We start from the raw sequence: 15,339 nt of genomic DNA, 5'->3' as shown, positions 1-15,339 counted from the left end.
AAAAGCTCCTGTCTTCTCCCTCTTCCTCGGCTTCCCTCTCTCTTCCTATCTGAGTCAGCCAGAAGGAGGACTTCGGCTATACAGGACCCTATCTGTGCAGAAGCAGCCCCCAGGAGTTTGTGAGTACAGGGATTGCTCCTGTGTCTGAATGGAAACCGTTCAAAACGACTCAGGATGCTTTTCTTCTCTGTCCACTAGGGGGCTGCTTGTAGGGGGATGGAAAAAACGAAGGCTTAAAAAAAATATATCATGCTGCTGAAATTTCAGCAAGAGGGGGAAAAGAGAGAGCGCGTGAGAGAGAGACAGCAAAGCAGTCCCAGGCTTCCTTGTCTCTCACGTCAGAGGCAGGAACCTACTGTGATAAGGCTGTTGGCTCAACACGCAGAGACCAAGAAAGGCACAGACACAGAGAACGAGAGAAGAGGGGTCCCCCCGACCCAAGGAATTACCACCAGTGGAGTGAAGCCACCTGACTTTTTAATCTTATTTTTGTTGCCTCCTCTTTCTCCTTCCACTCTAGCCCTGTCAGCTTGGGTTTCATTTCTTTCGTGGAGCCTCCTCTCTTCCTCCCAGAAAAGGAGGAAGGGAAGAAAAGGGAGAGAGGTGGGTTCTCTAGGTGAGCGCATCAGCTGGTTCCAGCCCGCACAGACAAGAATTCTCTTCGCAGGAAGCTCCTCTCGCTCCCCTGCCGCCCACCCTCAGCCGGGTAAGTCCAGCGCACTTGCTCCTTTGATTTCCTTGCTAGCGTGATTTCAGCACCACGGAGAGCTATGAGATGCATTTTTGGTTCCTGTGTGTCTCTGTGTGTTCCTGCAAGGCGCTTGGCACTAAGGTTACATCTATCTTTCTGCTGCCAGTCGAGCCGGGTTCTGCGTAGGGAAAAGGAAGGCACAAAACTGTGTCTACCGAATTACAGGGGGATGTGGACTCTGGCCTTTGGGTGTGTGTGTGTATGTGTGTGTATGTGCGCTGTTGCATAAGATAGGTGAGGTCTGAGCTAAATTGTCAGTGGGTCTCCGTCTGTCTCTGTGTAGGGCTGTTCTTTTCCTATGTAGATAAGAGGGAGGGTTTGGGGAATTAGCCATGCACCTTCTTTAACTCTTTCCAGACAAACCGTGGAGGGAAAGTGCTGCGAAAGAAGCCTGAGGGGGTTGGGAGTGGGGGTAGAGTTAAAAGTTATGCTCCTCCGCGAGAGCTCGGAAGAGGTGGATTTTTAAATGTCAGTTTCCCCAGGATCCCTGGGTTCTTGCTGTGGAGAAAGCCCAGTCTGACCTTTTTTTTTCTCTCCTGGTGTGAATCTGTGGCAAGTGGGCAGGTGCAACAAGTAAGAAGCAGGTGGGGGTGGTTTCGGGGGCTGAGATCCCCCTGACTTCATGCTGGTAGGGAAGTGTCAGTGTCTTCAGCTTTACAGAGGTTGGTCAATGTGGATTATACTACATTTACAAGAAGGCAGGACGTGCTCTCCACTTTTTTTTTTTTTTTTTTTTTGGTCATCTTTGACTATGTGTGGTTGGAAAGAGGACAAAGTCTGTTCTGCCCTGTTTTCTGCCAGTGGAAGACAGCTCAGGAGAAAGGCTTATCTCCTTACGTCTGGGAAAGCAGAAGTGAACCTAGACTGGTCCTGACTCAAAAAGGTTTGAGGTAATGCTATGTCCTCCAGCACTGAGAGGTCTCACAGATGGGCTCATCATTGCTTTAACTTCATCGCTACTTTTTTTTTTTTTTTGAAAGGTACTTCTCTGTCTCTTCTGCTTCTTGCCCCTCAGAAATATGTTCAATCAATTCCCTGCAACTGCCTCGGTTTTGCTTTGGCGACACTATCTGTCTGTACACCCCAGCCCTTCAGTCTCACTCACAGCTGCTTGGGTGGGGTCACTCAACAAGTGGTGTTGGGGACTTCCTTTAATCATCCATGTTTCCATGAAGTCAGCATCCCAAGGGGAATTTTAAAGAGATGTAGTTTCTGATAAGAGTGAACCTTATCTTGAACTGGCCCATAATTATTTAAACTTCCGCTCACTTTCTTCAAGAGGAGATCCAGAATGGGTGGTTTCACTCTTTCCAACCCCCAGTGAACTCTAAGGTGGTAACTCTGTGTTTTTCTTTTAATTCAGCATTCTGGGTCCCTCCTCCAAACTGAACAAAATGCTCTCTGCCTCTGGTTGGGGAGCCTTCTGGGTGAGAGACATAGTCCTGTGTGAAATGGCACTGCTGTTGGGTTTTTTTTGTTTTGTTTTGTTTTGTTTTTACTACACTAGCCATTGAATCCAGAAACCCTGGCATCTCCCTAGAATGCAGGAAGTGGAATGCAGTGAGCAAAATAGTGAAATCAGAGGTTTTAATGGTAGGGAAAGAGATTGAAATAGACAAAGCAGAGCATCAGAAACCAACACTGACTCATTGAAATTTCAACTCTCCCAACTCCTCCCACCCTTAAATCTTCCAGTTTGAACAAGTAAGTAGATAGATTTCTGCATGACATATCCCTGAAGGTTTAAAAAAAATTCATGTCCTTGCAGTGGACGCTATCCAAAGCCACCATTTATTACTGAAGTCACCATACTTAGGGGTCATTATCTCATTAATGCCCTTAAATTCTTTCTGAAAGAAGTGCTCCATGTCATTACTGGGCCCATTTAATAAATGGGGAGACATAGGTATTTAAAGTATTAGGCTAGAGGGTAGCAAAAGCGAAAATAGAACTTCTGGTCTTCTAATATTTCATCACCTGTGAAATGCAGAAATGCTCATGTGAGGGAGAGCAGGGATGTATTGCTCCCCAGTGGACAGATTTGCAACTGAGACCTTTTAGTGAACTCAGTGTAGAGCAGTGGCTTCTCCCTGGTGAAGAATGAGAATCAAGAGAATCTCAAGGTGTTTCTGGCCTTAGGTTCTCAACCAAGAAGATGGCTGGGAGCCAGCTGAAGAGCTCTCTGGACTTACTGTAAAAAAAGAGAACTCCCAGCTGGTGACCTCTAGGCTGGACTGAGGTCATGCACCTGATTGCCACACTCACTTTGCCCTAGAAATCCCGTTAAAGGCACCCTTCCAGGGCACATTGCTGTGGATATTTTGGTTTTAAGTATTTGGTGACTTTTCTTTCCTCCGAGCCTTCTCTGGGAACAGCTGCATTGAGTACTCTGTGGCTCAAAATGTGGGGAGGGCGACTAGGGAACAGGGGAGGGCTGGGGACTGGACACAAGCCCACCCCACATACAAAACCTCTGCTCCCTTGGCAGCCCTAGCCTTCACATCTGGCCAGCATTTTGGAGAGAAAACCACTGTATTTTCATATCGAGCCCTCACTCATGAAGCAGGGGAGACTCTGCTGGGTTGCCTCTGAGATCTGGGGGAGATGAGAGATGTCAAGAAAGGTGGAGGGAAAGAAAAGGTTGGCATCCTGCCCTATTCTCCATAACTCTTTTGCCTGGAGAGGCCCGCTGTTACATTTTTTCAAAAAAATTCAGGTATAGTTTGCATATAATAAAATGTACTGATATTAAGTATTCATATTAGTAAGTTTTGACAATTGCATACACCCATTTAGCCACTACCCCAAACATGATACACAAGATTTACCTGTTCTTTCTGATCAATCTTTCCTCCCCTAACCCCATCACTTTCTGACTTCTCTTACCATGGCTTTCACTGCTACTTTTTGCAGTGGAAATATATTGCTTAATCAGTTATTTAATAGATGTGTCATGTAGAGTATAGTAGACTTCTAAGAGAACGTTTAAGAGGTCTGAGGCTATTGTGACTGGGTGGCTGAGAGAGTGGGGGAGGGGTGTATTCCTCATCCAAGTTTATGGTCATGGTGTTGGAAAGTCATATGGTCATTCCAAGTGTGTGAGTGAATGTGTGTGTGTGTGTGTGTGCGCACGTGTGCACGCACGCATGCAAGCCACAATCAAATCCAAATAGGAACCTGGAAGCCCTTTCAGGTCTCTGCCTCTGAGCTGACCTGTTATTTGATGGTACAGTGCATGGAGATGTTGAAATTTCTATTAAAAACTTGAAATTGAGCATTCAGGTGGCTGGTCATGAATTATCTCATCTGGTCTCCGGGAGGGTGAGGTGAGAAAAGAGTACCTGTGTGAACTTCCTAGGGAAAGGGAAGGGAAAGGTCACTGTGATAGTGCTTGCGCCATGAAATTCAGCTCTGTCTACAAAAGTCTTGGCCAAGAAGATTGCCGTTCCTCCTTATTCAAGAGTGGCTTTAGAACCAGAAGACTCTGGGGCAACTCACATACCATGATACCTTTATAGCTTCATCCAGGGATGTCCATTCCACTCCCATCCTTGTTTTTTTTTTTTCTTAGAAGTTTTTAAAAAAGATTTTATTTATTTATTTCAGAGAGGGAGAGAGAGAGTGAGCGAGAGAGAGTGAGCACAAGCATGAGCAGGGAGAAGGGCAGAGGGAGAAGCAGACTTACTGCTGAGCAAGGAGCCCAATTTGGGGCTCCATTCCAAGACCCTGGGATCATGACCTGAGCTGAAGGCAGATCTTAACCCACTGAGCCACCCAGCTGCCCCTCCCATCCCTGGCTGTAGGCCAGGTTGAAGAGTGTCTTCTATTTTACCATGAAGAAGCAATGAAGTTATCAGAAGATTTTGATGACTTTGGTGGGCAAAATACACACACACACACACACACACACACGCACCCTACATAATTAGTCCTGTCACCTTGCCTGTCCAATTTTCTCCCATTCTGTATCTGTAGATGCTCTGTGTTCAGGGAATGTTGGATAGAGATGAGGCATTTTGTGCACAATTTGAGTATGAGGTCCTCAACTAACAGATTAGAGATTTTGGCAGTAAATCAGGGACTTTTGCAGACCTCAAAATTTGTCTATGTAGGTCGTAGAGCTGTTTACATGCTTAGAGGGCAAACATATACTTTGCCTTCCTTCACTCAGGGACTCCACTGAGCACCTTCTTCCCAGCCTCTGCTGCTTTCTGGGATTGCCTACCTCAGAGAATGCATCCGGTCAGCTCATTTATGGGAAGTCTCCTTCCTGATTCAGGTCTCCCAGCCAGGACCCCACAGTGTGCAGTGTAGGGTGCTAAGCCACTGGGGCACCAGTCTTACCCCAGGGAGATACTGGGAGATAGGGGGAGACATAGCCCTCACCCTTGTGGGCACATTTCTGAGTCCTTCCCAGTTTATGCATTATAAGGTGAGACTCCATGATGGGAGAAGGAGTTCTGGGGTCAGGGACAAATAAGCAATAGACTCATTACAGTTTTCTGAAGGATCTTAGCTCTGATCTCCTCTGTCCTTAGAGCAGGGCACTTCCAAGCTCACCCCCATGGCAAGTCAGAAGAGAGTCAGAGTGAGGATTTCTTAATGTCTATGTAGAAGTTGTGCAGAAATTCAAAATTTGAATGATTTCCACAAAGCCAATTTCAGTAGATGATTTGGGAGACGTATAGAGACACGCCTTTGCCTTGTTAACTATAGACTGTGTTAAAAAAAGATCAGATGAGATTCCCCACCTCAATGGAGTTTCATCTTAAGAAAAAGTTCAGTGGGAAGGGGAAATTGGAATAGGTTTTTAAAGGCTATTTCCAACGGTATATACGAATCACTACATCTTTCCCTTGAAATATGACTTTGGACTAGACCTGTATTGATCTATTTAGAACACAGCAAGTAACCAGTATGTCAGTTGGCAAAGGGAGTTTAAACAGCTTTACCCTCTTCTCTTGCCCGTTTTTCTTCCTTGTGATAAGGTATACATGGTGTAAAACTTACCTCTTTAGCCTTTTTGAGTGTACGGTTCAGTGGCATTAAGTACACTTACGTCGTTGTGCATAATGGTAATGCAGAAGCTGGGAAGGACCCAGAAATGTGCCCACAGAGATGAGGGCTGTTTCCCCTATTTCCCAGTATCCGTCTGGGGTAAGACATCACTACCATCCACCTCCAGAATGTTTCCATCTTCCCCAACTGAAACTCTATACCCATTGAACAATTACTCTCCATCATGCCTCCTTTCCCCCCAGCCCCTGGCAACAACCACTCTATTTCTGTCTTCATGAATCAGACATGGTACCTCCTATAAGTGGAATTATACCATATTTGTCTTTATGTAACTGGCTTATACCACTTAGAAGGATGTCTTCAACGTCCATTTCTGTTGCAGCATGTGTCAGGACTTCATTCCTTTTTGAGGCTGAAAACATTCCGTTGTGTGTATGTACCATATTTTGTTTATCCATTCAGCCATTGATGGACATTTGGTTGCTTCCTCCTTTGCATCTTTAATTCTAGCCAATTGCCTCTGCTTTACTCTCCAGCAAAGTGGGAAAGGGAGACTATCTGATCATAGCTCCCACGGGGATTGAAATTCTTCCCTTTCCCCTCTAAGAACCACACAGTTGGTTTCCTGGAGGCAAATCAAGGAAGATAAGTAGGGGGTTGGTGGATTCCCCCCACCCCTGTCCTTTTCAGTTGGGTCTGCTTCCTGTACTTCGGCCTTCACTGTTAAGTGTACAACAGATGCAGTTCAGTAGACCGGGATCCTAAACTTCCCTCTATTCCCCCGCTGAAGGGCACCAGTCTTACCCCAGGGAGATACTGGGAGATAGGGGGAGACATAGCCCTCACCCTTGTGGGCACATTTCTGAGTCCTTCCCAGTTTATGCATTATAAGGTGAGACTCCATGATGGGAGAAGGAGCTCTGGGGTCAGGGACAAGTAAGCAATAGACTGATTACAGTTTTCTGAAGGATCTTAGCTCTGATCTCCTCTGTCCTTAGAGCAGGGCACTTCCAAGCTCGCCCCCACCTGGCTCTTATAATAACATCTTATGCTTTAGCTGTAGGTGATTCAGTAAAAGGTTATTACCAGGATTCATGAGGAGTTCATGGGTCTTTTAATCTGCATGTGTCTTTATCATACTCTATGGTATAAAAGAGACTAAGAAGGAAAAGCCTAGAACATTGATCCCAGGACAGTATCAACCCAGAATGGCTAATATTTGACAACAGCTTAGGAATGTCTCTGGGCTGGAATTTGGTCTTGATTTCAGTTCACCTAAAAATTCATACTTCTGGGCCCTGGCAACTTGGATCTTTCTATTGCTTAAGGATAACACCAGCCAACATAGAGTGAGTGCCAAGGGCATGGCACAGAGAAGACCCTTAACAAATGTTTGCTGTTATTACTAACAATAAACACTTTAAACACTTTATATCACTTAGTGGCTAAAACACCGCAACACAGAGTATTATCCCCATTTTAAAGATGAGAAAACTGAGGCATGGTGACTTGTTCAACTTTATACAGCTAGGAAGTGATAGGGCTGGTTCAAAGTCTGTGCCTTAACCACTTACATTGCCTTTATCATTCCCTTGGCAATTAATGATGGCTTCGTTGTGATTCCTCTTAAGCGTCTTCAGAGGAATTTTACATCTTGCATTATTGCTAACCTTTTTTTTTTTTAATACACGGTGTAGTTTTAATGAGGTAAGAACAGGGCTATTCCCATATGCTTCTCCCCCTATTGCTGATCTTTATATGTAAAAAATCTGGTTGCCTCTCCACTTAGGTGATTCTATTAGGGCTGAAGAGCCCAGCACAGGGCCTGGCATACAGCAAAGCTCAATAAAAATGTTCTCATTTGCTGTTGGTTCTGCTCAACCTAGGTCTAGGAATTCCTACACTTGTTTTCCTTAGTTTAATAATAATAATAATAATAATAATAATAATAATAATAATAATTCCTATTTATGGAATGTTCAGAATGGGCCAGGCACTCTACTAGACTGTACAATACAGTATCTCACTTAATTCTCACAATAATGGGAAAAAATAGCTCTCACTTAATGGAGGTCACCGTGTGAAGGGGTCTGAGCTAATTGCGGTATGTATCTTCTATTTCATCCTCACAACAACCAGGGGGAAGGTGGGCAAGGGGAACCTCCTTCAGCCAAAGGAGAAAGGGAGACCCTGGTCATCGAACAATTTGACTTGAAATAGAGGACAACACACAAAGACGGAGGGCAACAAATCTAAATTCAGAGAGGCTGCATAGCTGGCCTGAGGACACACAGCTAGATGGTGGCAGGACTGGTTTTGAACCCAATCTTTTTGAAACAGAGCCCAAGTCCTTCCACTGTTCTCTGAAGCTTTGGTTTTAGCCATATTCTCTTCCCCCAGGCCACATGGGCTACAAGAAGAAAGACCTGGGGAGTTAAGACCAGGAAACTTGGCTTCAAATCCCTGTTCCACCATGTCTGACCTTGCACTCTTGGGCCATTACTTAACCTGTCTTAATCTGAGATTCCTCATTAAGAGCTTCTCTACTATCCGCCCCACCCCAAGAAGCCTATAGAATTCATCAGATCTCCTTTAAGGAGTTCTTACGAAAATTAAATGCAGAGAAGTACAGTGTCTAGGACAGCAGCTGGCGTGGAGCATGAATGGTTGAGCCACTTGCAAATTCCTGAAGCCTGGGGCCTGGGTGCAGTCTGGGGTACTTGTGTTTTAACAAGCAACAATTATCTGGGCTGACCTGGATTTTACATTCTCCTCAAGTACTAATGGTCTGGGCTGGCCCGTGTTTTATATCACCTTGATTTTAAGAGCACGTGTTGGCTATTTTTTTCTTCTCCTCCTTCAGCACTAGAACTCGGCAGGCTGATATTTAAAAATATCTGAAAGATGCCTTTTGCCAATTAATTATCTGGAAATTGTACTGGATCAAAATGAATTTGAGCCCTAAGGAGACACTGGATTTTTGAGCCCCATTGCACACTCAGTTGGGGACCGCAAACCTTGGGATTCCTTTCCTCTTGCCTTTCCCTCCCTCCAGATTCTTCTGCCCTTCTGAGTTTTATTTATGAAACATTTCCCTTCCCTTATAATTCTGTTTTCCATAAGAACATCTCACAGCCACCTCCTGGCTGGGCTAGAGTAATTGTTTGAATTTTTTGACGGTGTGCAATTTCAAAGGCTTGAGTTTACATAGATTACCTTGAATTTATCTCCGCAAGTGCATCAGGAGAGAAGCTGATGGCTGCCTGGTGAAGTACTGTAAACCCCATAGTCACCGCGCGCCGGCATCTGCGTGGATGGTCTGTTTATCTAAATGGATTTCTGTAAAACAGATACCTTAATAAACCCGGTTTTGCCAGCCTACCCAGCCTATACCCGGGTTGGTACTGGGGCCCTGGCCAAGGGACAGGTGCAGGGAGGAAATCGGCCCCCAGCCGCATGCCCCTCCACCCGGCCAGCTGTGAGTGGGGAGGGACGCGCAGATAGGGCGAGGACAGCACCGGGCCCTGGAGCGCCGCCAGCAGAAGGCGCGAGGCCCGGAATACCAGATGAGAGCCCTGCAAATGGTCATGTCAGAAAGGGCAGAGGCCACTCAGCCTATAAAGGGGCTGTCTCCCTCACGGTGACCTAGTCTGTGCCACGGGGAGCTAGAATTTATAAACCCAGCCATAAAGCCTCCCGTTCAAAGCCGTATATATTTATAGAGATATAAATGAAGTTGAATGCCGGTGAAACTCACTATAAAAGCAAAAGACTTCATCTGTATCCATACTTCAGGCGCAAAACAGTTCAAGGCTCGTGGCCTTTCGCCCCCCGAGAGCGGCGGTGTGCACGCGCCCCTGTGGCCCGGATGCAGGGCCAGCACAGGTGGGAGAAGCAGGTCTTCCGCGCACCTGCAAGCGAGGCCTCCAGCAACCGCGCGCTCCCCTTATCTCTGAAGGCTGTTTAAAAGCAGCGAGAAGAAAAGAGAAAAAAGGAAAAAGCACTGCCAAAATCAAGCGGCTTCAAACAGTCAGGAGTCTGGCTTTTAAATAAAACAATTTGAGGAAGGTTGGCTTTTCATCCACCTCGGAAGCTGCCAGATTTCTGCTCCTCGGAGCTTCAGGTGGGATACAGCGATGAGACTGCAAAGCCTGGGCTGACCTGCCCCCTCCCTGGCGTGTGCCCTCCACTGCCTGCCTTGCGTCTCATCACTGCCCACGCGGGGCTGGCAGAAGTGTTCAGTGAAACCCTGACAAACAGGCATTTGAATCCTGGCTCTGCGACTTACTAGCTGTGTGGCCTTGAGGGTGTCACTTGACTTCTCTGAGCCGTACTTTCCTCGCTGGTGTAAAGGGTAAACAGTTCCTACCTCTCAGAATTGCTGCATCGGTTAAAAGTCATTTTGTATATGAAGGCTCATAATGGCTTTCAGCACACAGAGGCTTTTCAGTCCATACAGTTCTCTCTTGATGGAAGTGTCTACGGCAGAAAAGGTGCATTTTGAGGGTAGAGGTCAGGGTCACATGGCTACTTGGACTATATTCTTCCCAAGGGCGTGGCCTGAGCCTGGCTGCAGGAACAAGTACAGTGGGAAGACCAGCAGTGACTTGCACCCTCCCCTCCTTTCATCTTGCTACCAGCTCTTCTCAGTCTTACACATGCCTCTGGGCCAGAGTGCCCACGGCAGGCACTCAGGGGAAGGTTGATTGACGATTGCCCCTGGGGTGGGACCGGTCTGTGTTCCTATAACTGGCTCCCAGAAAAGCTCAGAGGCAGGAACGCTGCTCACCTGGGGATATAGTTCCCTGGGGAGTATCTTTAGGTTCCTAGGGGTGCCTTTCCAGACTTAACCCTGAAGAGGTCAGCAAATCACGCCAACGGCATAGTTTTCATTCCTGGATCAGCCTCAATCCAAGGGAGGGACTGAGTGGAATGTTCTGGAGGAGAGGGAAGGGTACTGTTGATCTGGACCCTGATACGAGCTGAGTGGGGGTGGGGAAGAGACCACTATCTGTCAATCTCTTATTAAAAATGGTCTGAGGCACAGTGCAAGAGTTATTAAAATGCAGAGTAAGAGCTGCTGTATGCTCCTCCCCACCCCCGCCCCTTTTAATTAGTATTTTATCAGCTTAATTTAGTGAGAATGAGAGACTCAGGCAGCCATCCTTGGAGACTGGGAGGGGAAAAAAAATAAAGCCACCAGAGATGAACCCTGGCATCCTTGGCAGCATCCTCCCTCTGATCCCACAGGGGTCTCTTCCCAGCCCCCCACAGCTCCTCTTCTCTGTGGCTGTAACCCAAGGAGACAGTGAACAGTACGGAGCCCTCTCTCTCTATTCCTGTGGGCCTCTGGAGACCACATTCGACAGGCCAGGGACCCCACCTGACATTCCCAGCTCTGCCACCTGGGAGGAGACCTGAGTCCTGCTCCTTGAAATGTTTGCCCTTTTCCTGTTAAGTTCTTAAGGTCAAATGTGAAAGGGATTATTAGCCCATGGCAAAAGCCTGCCAGGAAGGGAAAGAGCCTTTTCATTTCTGAAGTTTTGTGCCTCACCCCAGAGTTAGCCTCAGCAGCTCCCTGAGCAGACCCTGCCAGCGATGAGGTAGGAATTGTGGGGAGCGGTTACCCAAGATCTGCTTCTGGGATGTTCAGGATCTCCTGGATTCATAAATCACCAGCTGGATCCCAAAATAGCTCCATGCTTATTTTCATAATTGCTAACACCTACACGATTTAAACTATTGCCAGGCAATGATCTTAGTACTCCACACACAAAAAAGTAATAAATCTGTATAGTTACCTTTTGAGTGAGGTACAATTATTATCCCCATTTTACAGATGGAAAAACTAAGGTGCAGAGAGATTGCTTAATTTTCCTGGAGGTGTACAATAAATGGCAGAGTCAGAATTTGAACCCAGGAACTCTGTGCACTTAGTTACTATGCCGTCTTGAGCATCGCTCAGAAACCTCCCAGGTTCTCCGTTGCCAGAGAGAGAGAAGCAAAAAGCTGGAGAACCCTAGTCCTCACAAGCTTGTCTGAATCACAAAGGGTGGTTTAAAAATAAGACCAAAGCAGTCACTATTTCTCTTGGGGGCTCAGTGTTGTCACTTCTTCCACTCCCCCTCCTTTGGGGAGTCAGTCTGTTTTTTCAACAAAGCCTCATCTAACTCCTTCAGGATGAGAAAAGAATCCAGCTTCAAGGCAAGTGAGTTTTCTTAAATGCATTTTCTTTCCCAGTCTCTCAAGGTGGTGTCAATTCTCATCTATCCACAAAAGCCTCATTCACGTTGTGGTTTATCCACTCTGGGGATTATCTGGGCCACAGTTGCAACTACCCATTCACTTGTGGGCTACTTCTTTTAACTCTGCCCTGCCACTGTGCAAGATGAAACTCCTGTAACAGATTCTCAAATGATTGGTCCAGCTGGGAGGAGTACGGCAGGCAGATGCAGCAAAGCCCGATTTGTTCCTGGTGAGATTTCTTGTTCAGTTGGGAGGATGTAAATTGCATGCCAGCAGTGGTCAGGACCACCGATGATGGCAGGGAAGGCAGGTAGTGTTTGCTGGGGGCATAGGGCAGCTGGATGTAGCCCAGCTGTATCTCTGCTCTGTAGCCAGAGCAGCCAAAGGAGCGGGTGCACTGTGCAGTGCTTCAGAGCATCCCCCACCCCCAAAATGTGCCGGGCAGCGTGGCAGACTGAGCCAAGAGGCAGAAGCACTGGGGACAGAGGAGACCTGAGCGCCCCAGTGCAGGCTTGGTTAGAGGCTGGTGTTTCGTTCTTGCACGGAGGCTGAGCCAGGAACTTGGGGGGAATGCACATCCCAGCTCTGGGTGAGGTGATTCAGGGCTGAGAATCTATCCCAAGCTTGGGCCAGTCATCCACAGGCAGGAAGACACAGGGTTAAGGAGAACGGCTTCAGTTCTGAAGACAGTGGACTTGAGCTTAGACCCCAGCTCTGCCTATCTCTCGCTTCTCGGTGAGGTCACTCAGTCTCTCAAAGCCTCTACTCTAATATAAGGATGATAACACCTCTTAGGAATTTTGTGAGAATTGGCTAAGGCAACATCTATAGGGATCCTGGCACTTTATAAGTATTTAATAAATGTTGATCACCTTTTCCCAGTAGCAATAACTTCTTACGTTGTCGTTGTGTTTCATAATTTTCATAATACGATTATATATTATTATATTTGGTCAACCATTTGTGAAAGTAAGCAAAATGACTCTTATTAATTACTCCCATTTTATACACAGGGAAATTACTATAGTTTGAGTGGCTTGTCCAAAATAGCACAGGTGGTAAGTGACAGAATTGAGATCACAAATCTTGAAGCTTTGGACTTAATCATTTTATAGCCCTCTCTGTTGTGCTGTGATCGGGCTGGTAATTGAAATAAAAAAGATCTAGAAGATCCTCTGCCCAGGTACCCAGAAGACAGAATCATTTCCCATGGGCTTTACAGCGTCTCATGGGAATTGGACAGGGCTTGGCATTATCCCTCAAAGGCTTTGGCATCAGGTTTTCAAGTCCTTTCATTTCTACAATGTGTTCTGAGATAGCTCCCTCAGTAGATTAATGCTTAATGCTATGACAGCCAAGTTTCCTGCGGGCCAGATAGTTTTGGCTTTCCTGCTTCCCCAGCCAGCCATCTTGAGAACCTGAGTCACTCATCACAGTGCTACACAGGGACAAGCTCCCACCTTGTTCTCCCACTAGCAAAAGAATATAGAGCCTGTGTCCACCAGGCAAGTAGCGTCAAATGTTACCTCCACAGAGAAGCTTGCCCTAAAAATCTTATCTAAAATAGCTTTCCTTGACACTAAAAGCAAAGGCAACAAAAGCAAAAATAAATAAATGGGACTACAAGAAACTGAGAAACTTTGCACAGCAAAGGAAACCATCAGCAAAATGAAATGGCAACCTATGAGTGGGATAAAATAATTGCAAACCATATAAAAAATAAGGGGTTAATATTCAAAATATGCAAGGAACTCATACAACTCATTAACAAAAAAGAAAGAAAGAAAGAAAAAAAAAGAAAGAAAGAAAGAAAGAAAGAAAGAAAGAAAGAAAGAAAGAAAGAAAAAGAAAGAAAGAAAGAATCCAATTAAAATTGGGCAAAGGACCTAAACAGACGTTTTCCCAAAGAAGACATCCAGATGCCAACAGACACATGAAGATGTGCTCAACATCACTTAGCATCAGGGAAATGCAAATTGAAACTACAAGGAGGTATCACCTCACACCTGTTATAATGGCGATCATCAAAAAGATAAGAGGTAGCACGTGCTGGGGAGGATGTGGAGTAAAGGGAGCCCTGTGCACTGTTGGGGGGAATGTCACCTGGTGCAGCCACTATGGAAAACAGTATAAAGGTCCCTCAAGGAATTAAAAATAGAATTACCATATGATCCAGCGATTCCACTTTTGGGTATATATCCAAAGGAAATGAAATCAGCATCTGAAAGAGGTATCGGCACTCCCATATTCACAGCAGCATTATTCACAATACCCAAGGTATAGAAACAGCCTAAGTGTCTACTGATGGATGAAAGGATAAAGAAGATGTGAAATACACACACACGCACATACCCACAGGAATATTATTCAGCCTTAGAAAAGAAGAAAATCCTGTCATTTGTGACAACATGGATGAACCTGAAAGGTATTATGCTAAGTGAAATAAGCCAGACAGAGAAAGAGGAATAGCGCATGGTATCACTTATTCATGAAATCTTAAGGAAAAAAAAAAAGCTGTTTTAACTCCTAGAAACGGGAAGTAGCAAAGTGGTTGCCAAGGGCTGGGAGGTGGGGGAAATAGGGAAAGGTTAAAAAATAAATACACAAAACAGCTCTCCTTGTCACTCTACCATTTTGTTTCTATTTATCACATTTATCACCAGCCAACATAATATTCGATTTTTTTCCTGCTGTTGATCTCCTTTCAATAGAATGCAAATTCTATGAGAATAAGAACTTTGTCTTATTCACATTTGGATTCCTAGCCTGGACCACTGTGCTTAGTAAATTGGCTAAATGAATGAATGACTAGGTCTCCATCCAGTATTCTCTTTTTTTTAAAAAAAACTAAAGATATACTGTATGGTGACTAACATAACATAATAAAAAATTATTATTAAAAAAAGAAAATATATGAATAATTTTTTAAAGAAAAAAATAAAATCCAAAAATAGTAAAAAATATTTTTTTAAAGATTTTATTTATTTTTAAATTTTTTATTATGTTATGTTATCACCATACAGTACATCCTTAGTTTTTGATGTAGTGTTCCATGATTCATTGTTTGTGTATAACACCCAGTGCTCCATGCAATACGTGCCCTCCTTACTACCCATCACCGGCCTACCCCAATCCCCCACCCCCCTCCCCTCTGAAACCCTCAGTTTGTTTCCCAGAGTCCATAGTCTCTTGTGGTTCACTCCCCTTTCTGTTTACCAACCCCCCTCATTCTTCCCTTCCTTCTCCTACTGATCTCCCCTGCTATTCCTTATGTTCCATAAATGAGTGAAACCATGTGATAATTGTCTTTCTCTGCTTGACTT

At 45.3% G+C, this 15,339-nt stretch overlaps 1 protein-coding gene across 1 annotated transcript in view; it reads left to right on the top strand.

The window, feature by feature from the left end:
• Positions 1-270: 270 nt before the first annotated feature.
• The window catches only part of TNR (tenascin R), a 409,151-nt gene continuing 394,082 nt past the window's right edge, over positions 271-15,339 (top strand). Inside the window, exon 1 of the mRNA XM_034666755.1 lies at positions 271-706. The gene's annotated coding sequence lies outside the window, so the exon portion shown is untranslated. The remainder of the gene's footprint in view (positions 707-15,339) is intronic.

Source organism: Ailuropoda melanoleuca, chromosome 8, assembly GCF_002007445.2.
Source record: "Ailuropoda melanoleuca isolate Jingjing chromosome 8, ASM200744v2, whole genome shotgun sequence".
NCBI lineage: Eukaryota > Metazoa > Chordata > Mammalia > Carnivora > Ursidae > Ailuropoda > Ailuropoda melanoleuca.
This window is presented reverse-complemented; position numbering and strand designations above follow the sequence as displayed.